This window comes from Dioscorea cayenensis, chromosome 1 (assembly GCF_009730915.1).
Source record: "Dioscorea cayenensis subsp. rotundata cultivar TDr96_F1 chromosome 1, TDr96_F1_v2_PseudoChromosome.rev07_lg8_w22 25.fasta, whole genome shotgun sequence".
Taxonomy (NCBI): domain Eukaryota; kingdom Viridiplantae; phylum Streptophyta; class Magnoliopsida; order Dioscoreales; family Dioscoreaceae; genus Dioscorea; species Dioscorea cayenensis.
The window spans coordinates 13,385,060-13,392,981 of NC_052471.1; the positions used below are offsets into that span (position 1 = coordinate 13,385,060).

Below are 7,922 nucleotides of genomic sequence, written 5' to 3' on the forward strand. Positions count from 1 at the left end.
GTTAGTCATGGAAATCCTTAATTACATAGTCCCAAATCTAAGGTCAACTATGCCTAACTCTATACATCTCCCGGAGGAGAGATTAGATAACCTCTCAACCTCGCACTCGCAAAGAGTTACAATGAGCTCTAGGGATTCCAAGTGATAAATCTCTTATTAATTATAGACCTAACCCTTTGGTCCAGGTGGAAGGTCCCTAACCATGATTAAGCCCTAGATACTAAGATCATCTCAACGCTAAACTCCGTTGCACGCGCAACTTAGCCCCAGCGAAAGTTCATCCCTTAGACCATTCACTCTAATATGGCCAGAAAAAACTCGAGGAATGGAGGCAGAATCTATCACATCAGAAGGGAAAGGGGACGCTCCTGTACCTCTCGACTCACCCTCTCAACCCTCTCCAACGTAGCTTTGTCTAACGCTCGTGGTGTGTCACTCACTCACAAGGTTAACAACGAGAACTCTCAATCCTAGTGTCACTCTAAGGGAAATGTTCATACAATCAAGCATTCAAGGTTGGAACTCACAATAAACATCAATTAATTGAAAACATAATAAAGAGATTCAATGAAACAAATACATCCTAGGGTTCACAAATACCCAAGTACCCAGTAGGGGTTTAGCTCTCCATGGAGCTAAGTACAATCAAAGAAATAGAATTTAAAAGCAATGAATCCATAAAGAAACCCCCTCGATACTCGTGTCAATGGTCTTGTGGAAAGTCCTCTACTCATCGTCCAAGGATTCCCTCATCCGGTATAGGATACGCCTCGACGGAAGCTCCCCTACCAACCTTCTTGCTAAGGAATGACGATGTTGGAGCCATAGAACCTATCCAAAACCTTGGCCAATACAGCTCAAAACCCTAGCCGAAGCCCTCTCTCAAGTTGGGGAAAACATGGAGAAAAGAATACTAAAATCGGGGTTTATTCGGCTTTAAATAGGGCTGGAATCGGGCGACAACACGGGCGTGGATGCTTCACGTGCCCTTGCGGAATTTCCACACGGGCGTGGATATTTTCCACACGCCCGTGTGGATTCTCTGAACTCCTGTTTTCTCTGCCGGCTGTGAACAGTGCTTCTATAGTGCCAGCCTGAATAGCTTCCCGAATCCATACTTTCATCGGAGTAATGCAAACGGGCACACATTCACGTCGTGGATCACTTGCTTCTTCAATGATAGGAAAGTTGGTGGAGCTCTTGTTCTATGTGCATAAATCGGAATGCTCGAGTGTGACTGCCATTGTGCCACTCCAAGTGGATGTGCCAAACTCGAATACGAGGAAGTTGGCACACACTCTAGCATCTCACATCCGACCTATGTCTTCGCGTTTGAACCTTAGCAAGATTTCCTCCAAAATCGGTGCATTGTGATCCACATTGGCTTCTTTCCTTCATACTCGGCCTCACAACCCTACCTGCACGAAAGTAACATAAAAACATACATATTAGTGTAAAAACCTGAAAAAAGTAATGCTCAACATAAGGAATGAATGCTTCGCATTCATATCGCACAAGCACTTATCAAACTCCCCAACATTTAAGCTTTTGCTTGTCCTCAAGCAAAAGATTAAACCGTTATGTACATCAATGAAGAAAATATTGAAAGTGCTTGGCTTTAGGTTCACCAAAGTATACAAAGAGAGCATTCTACAAGTAAGGGAAATTTCAACATTAAATACGAAAAAATCAATGCTCTAGCTAAAAACTTGAATCAAAAAGGATACAAAACCCGAAATCGTGTGAACTCACTCAAGTCAACCCAAAGTATACTCCTCAAATTCTAAGTACAAGGGACTTATTTATCTACAAAAGCGACAATAATTTCAAAGATTGTAGTAGCTTCACACATCCTCTTAGGTAGCCCTCTCCAAAGCAGCCGCTTAGGTGGCTTTCACACTTTCGAGGTGGTAGCTCTTTCTACCAGAGTGGTAGCTTTCACTCATCCTATGAGATAGCTCTTTCTCTCATTAGGGCATACCTAGTATCCAACTTATGAGAGTAGCTTCATACTTCACAGGTGGTAGCTTTTTCCACCCAACAAGCACATATAACCAATAAAACTAAACTTTCTTTTTTTGGAATTCAACACAAGAAACAACTATAATTAGTCCCTTTAACATCAAACTTGATTTTCCAAAAGAGTTTAATAAGTGAGTACTATAACAAGTATAAATCGGGCAAAAATTCCTAGACATTCAAGCAAAACTAGAACATGAAAACATTCAATGTTAGAAATTCTCCTAAACTCAAGAATACAATCCCTGCAACTAAGGTGAATCGCCATTGGCTATGTGAGCATATATCAATCAAGAAGAATAGAAAAGAATGTGTGCACTATGAAACTCCCCCCCACACTTAAGTTGTACATTGTCCCCAATGTACACATGCAAGCTTACTCAAATATATATATCATTCCAAAGCAAATATGGCAGAAGCAATCAAAACAATACTCCCCTGACTCCTAGTGTTCCGTTTGATGAACCTAATTCCATGGGGGTAGTGTTCCGACGGGTTGTGAAGCTCACACGGCTAAGTGCCTAAGCACCTTGGCCGTGCCCATGACTAAGTCTCTATTCTCAAGAAGACAAGACCATATGCACGCATACACGAGGTGGTTCAGTAAAGCTCAATAAAAACAAAATATCTCGAGTATATATAAAAGATAGACAATGAATACAACTCGAGATGCAAAATGAAAATAAACTCAGAAGGAGATTCCTTTCTGAGTAAACAAGTCTAAAATAAAATGCATAAAAGAAAAAGAACTAAAAGTCAAATGTCGGTGTCACCCTCGGGCTCCGGTGCTGCTGCTGCTGCTGGTGAAGATGCACATGGTGGGTCTACCGTTGCCGGGATAGAGGATGGGGGTGCCGGAGGAACTGAGGGTCTGAATCTCAATAGATCTCGTAGAAAGTCGAACCGGGACATAAGATCTGTATACTGAGCTGACTGTATAGCGCGGAGCTCCGCCATCTCGGTCTGAATCTCTCTCAATACGGTCATAAGCTCGAGGACCCTGTGCTGCGGGAGGTCTGGGAATCATGGGGAACCCTCTCATGATCTCCTTCGCTCCAGGCGATCTCGGGGTAGTCAGTAGCAAGAATATAGACCCCCAGCCCCACATCTCCGCACTCAATCCCATCATCCCCGATCTTATCAAATGCAAGAGGGTAGGCGCAACTGCTCCCTCTCGAAAGACCACGTAAAGCATCCCCAAACCCATTCCCAAAATGGGCCTGGTAATGTAGGGGCCAGCAAATAATAAACCCACACTCATAGACTGACCCTGGTACCTCAGAATATCTGCTAATATGCACTCCAAGTGGATCGGCACATTGTGGGCCATGGAGTATAAAAAGAGAAGATCCTGCTTGGTCAGAGCAGATGTGTTATCGGCTCGACCTGACACAGACCTGCTGATAACTGCGTGTAAATACCTGTAGCTCGACTGGGATAGGCTAGTGGCCTTTGACAACCCCGGTTCATACTCCCCATGTCCACACGGAATCCTATACGTATGATGTGGAGTCACTGATACCGGAAAATCTGCCGGTAATCGTCCATACTCCACTGTACGTGTATGAGCGATATCGTACAGGCCCGTCTGAATCGAAAACTCAGTGACACTCATGCAAAATGGATGTCCGAATACCCTAAACTTTATAGCATCCGTAGTGTCAAATCTCCCATGCATCAACCAAAACTCAAAAGACACTAAAACCTCAAGGATCAATGAACGGTAAGCTGGCTCACTGATCGTCAGTAGCCTCCTCCAGCTTCCTACTGCTAGCATCTCATCAATTTCATTAGCCAGCTCATCACCCCGCTGAATATCTCTCAGCACTTGCAAATCCGCGAAACAAGTCTAACCAAAACCGAGTCCGGAAAGTCTCTCAAATCGAGTCTGATGCTCAGGATTTGAGAAATCCAATTGTAGTGGCTCGGGTAGGGTGACTCTGAGATGCTTTACTTCGTTCTTCTTCACATGAAGTGCCATATCTGTTATACAAAAGAAGAAAATGATCAAAGAAGTTTAAAAGCAGTATACTGCAGCATTACACACGGGCTTGTGGAAATTACCCATGCCCGTGTGGATCTGCAGGGCGTGAAAGTCCCGCACGGGTGCACAACAATTCTCAAAAATTCAACTTGGAACCGCGTCCAGATGCTTTCTAAACATACACCATGCATTGTAAAAATAAAAATTCGCAATTAAAGATATTCAATCTGTGAAAAATAAGAGTTGGCGAAGAAAAGAGGATAAAAAGGTTACCGAAGAAATAAATGTGAAAACTTTGAAAATCGGTACGATATGTGAAGCAAAATCCTACAAAACGATGATGAGCAGTCAAAAAGATGATTAGAAGTAGTTTTTAAGCGACTGGAGATGAAGAATGAGACTGATCACGAGGTTTTTAAGGAAAAAATCACGTCTCTTGGAATTCTGTGCATCCACACGGGCGTGTGGAAATTCCCCACGCCCGTGCTCTCCACAGGAGAGCTTCACAGGGGCAGGTGCACGCGCCTGGGCGCTCTTGGGAAAAACTCTCACTAACTCTGAATGATCTCACACGGGCGTGCGGAAAATACCCACGCCCGTGCGCGACTCCACGGGGCAGCCCGCGCCCTGCAGCTTCGTGAACATCCGAGAAGAATACCAGAGTGTTTACTACGCCCTGTGCGGAAATTCCGCACGGGCGTGGACATTCATATGCCCAACTCACATGGGCAGCCATACGGCCCTATGTCTTCTCGGGATGGAGAGAACTCGTCTACAGAGTTTCTCATGGGCGTATGGAAATTATCCACGCCCGTGCATAGTTTACAAGGTTGCCCACAGGGGCGATTCCACGCCCTTGTGTGCTCTCGGGATAATCCGCCCAACTCTGCAGGAATTCACACGCCCATGCGGAAATTACCCATGGGCGTGTGACAGTCGCATGGTCAATCACAGGGGCAGCCGCACGCCCCTGTGCCTTCTCTGGCTGAGCTCGCAATGCAGCTCCACGGGCATGCAGAAATTCCACACACCCGTGTGTTTTCTCTGGATGACTTAGAAAAATCTGCAGGCTTCGCAGAAAATTTATGAATATGTTTACAAACTCAGAGCCTGCTCTATTATGCAAATTTTACCAGTGAAAAACATGAAATAGAGCTCAAACGACCATACTTCCCCAATTCCAATTGAAAACACACAATGACTTTAAAAACCCACAATAAAATCGTAGCACAAGCATCATAAAATTCAAGACACCAACACTTAGCAATTTATTCACGCAAACAACCTAACTAAAAATAAGAAAACAGTAAACACTTGGGTTGCCTCCCAAGAAGCGCTTGTTTTACGTCACTAAGCTTGATGTACCTTGTCTTACCTCACGGGGGTTCATAGATGAAGGTTGCCCTCTTACCCATGGCTTGAAAGCATAATGTGCAGAGTCTCTTGAGGGTAAAGGGTGTATTATCGGGCTTGGGACCGCCTAGCAATGGTTCATCCAACTTCTTTGGTTCACGGACGTCTACAACAGCCATTGAGCGTTTCCAATGGTGTCTCCTAGCCCTCTTCATTTTCCGGAGCACCTTCTTCAAGATCCTCGGGGTAGATGGTACTTTTTCCGTTGATCCAAGCATCATTACTTCTTCATTGCCCTCCTCTCGGTCGAACAAACCTTCATATGGATCCGGATTGAACATTTCCTGCATGCATTCATCAACAATCTCATCAGTAGTGTCTAGAAAGTATAAAGTATCATCGAAGTCAAGAGAATGCCGTATGGCTTCAGCAAGGCGGTATGTGAGCTTGTCATCTCCAATTCTCAATGTGAGCTCTCCACCGTCCATGTTAATCAGTGCTTTGGAACTCCGCAAGAACGGTCTCCCAAGTATCAAGTATACATCCGCATTCTCATTGACATCTAGCACTACAAAGTTAACCGAAAAAATGTACTTGTCCACCTTGACAAGCACGTTTTCAATGATGCCTCTCGGATGTCACACTGTTCGGTCCGCTAGTTGCAAAGTCATTCGAGTAGGCCTAGGCTCGCCCTAGCCTAGCTTTTGAAAGAAGGTGTATGGCATGACGTTGATAGTGGCCCCTGAGTCCGCCAATGCCATTTCTTTACCTAGATTGCCAATATTACACGGAATGATGAAGCTTCCCGGGTTTTTCATCTTGTTTGGCATATTCTTTTGCAACACTGTCGAGCATGAAGCATCTAAAATCACTGAAGCACTTTCCTCCAACTTCCTCTTGTTAGTCAACAAGTCTTTCAAGAACTTCGCATACTTAGGCATTTGGACCAATGCCTCAACAAAAGGAATATTAATGTTGAGTTGCTTGGACAAACTCAGGAACTTCTTGTATTATTCATCCCCTTGGTCATTTTTCAATCTAGAGGGATAAGGGATTCTTGGCTTGAAAGATGGGGGTACCACCTTTTTCTCTTTGCTTGTTCCCTCTTCAACCTCTATAGCCTCGGGTATGTGTTCTTTTGGTTTCTCACTCGGAAGCCTACCTTCAACCTCATGACAACTTCTCAAAGTGATCACCTTCATGTGCTTTCTAGGATTGGTCTCTGTATTGCTCGGCAAGCTTCCATGTGGCCTTCCAGAGAGAGACTTCGCAATTTGCCCCACTTGATTTTCAAGATTATGCAACGAGGCGGTGTGGTTGCGAAGTGTAGACTCGACTGATTCAAACGTTGTATTTGCAAATTGTGTAAATCTAGTAAAGTGCTTCTCTAGGTCACTCATTCAGGTTTCCAAAACTGAGACTCTGTTTTCCACCTGAGGGGCTTGTTGTTGTTGTTGGAAACCCGGTGGCCCCATGGCCTTTTGTGGACCTTGATTACTCCATGAGAAATTGGGATGATTCTTTCAACCTGGATTGTAGGTATTGCTATATGGGTTTCCTTGAGGTCTCATGCCATTACCTACAAAATCAACATTCTCCACCGAAGAAACATCACCAATAGAGATCGGGCAAACGGAGGGAGCATGTCCTCCACCACACCCGGTGCAATTGGTCACGGCCACCACTCTATATGAAGTTATAAGATCTAACTTCTTACTCAAATTTTCCACTTGGGCCGCCAATGAAGTTACCGTATCTATCTCATGGAGACCGGCCACTTATTTTTTCTCCCTAGCATTCCATTGGTAGCTATTTAACCCCATTTCTTCAATCAACAAACGGGCCTCATCGGGGGTCTTGCTACCTAAGGTACCTCCTGTTGCCGCATCGAAGAGTTCCCTTGTACTCAGGTTCAAACCATTGTAAAAGGTTTGAACAATCATCCACTCCAGGAATCCGTGTTGCGGGCACTTTCTCAGGAGCTCCTTGAACCTTTCCCATGTCTTCAATAGAGACTCCAATTCCAACTGAACAAAGGATGAGATCTCGTTCCTAAGCTTTGTTGATTTTCCTGGAGGAAAATAACGAGCTAGAAAAGCTTCCACCATCTCCTCCCACGTGGTAATTGACGCTCTAGGTAACTAGTGTAGCCACTGCTTCTCTCTCCACTTCAGGGAAAATGTGAATGCTCTCAATTTGATGGCATCATCAGTTACCCCATTTATCTTCAGCATATCACACACCTCGAGAAAGCTCTCTATGTGACTGTTTGGATCCTCATCGGCCAAACCATTGAATTGTGCGGATTGCTGCAACATGTGGATGAATGCCGGCTTCAACTCAAAGTTCTGAAGGTCTGGCAAAATCGGATAATGTTCACTGTTGCTCATTCTGGTCTACCATATTTTCAGATTCTTCTTCTTCCAAATCAGCTGGATTAGACTATTTTTATACAGGCTCATTCCCTTTTCTTCTAAGTATACGTTCAAGCTTAGGATCTCCTTCAATCAATGTTGAGGGATTCCCTCGGGTCATAACCTGGAGCTAAGTACAATGATAGAATAAG

The 7,922-nt window shown here is 44.4% G+C and overlaps 1 non-coding gene across 1 annotated transcript; it reads left to right on the forward strand.

The window, feature by feature from the left end:
- The first annotated feature begins 7,309 nt into the window (after nucleotides 1–7,309).
- Nucleotides 7,310–7,416, forward strand: LOC120267281. The gene has a single exon (XR_005538432.1). It is a non-coding gene; the product is annotated as a small nucleolar RNA R71 (small nucleolar RNA).
- Nucleotides 7,417–7,922: the final 506 nt, after the last annotated feature.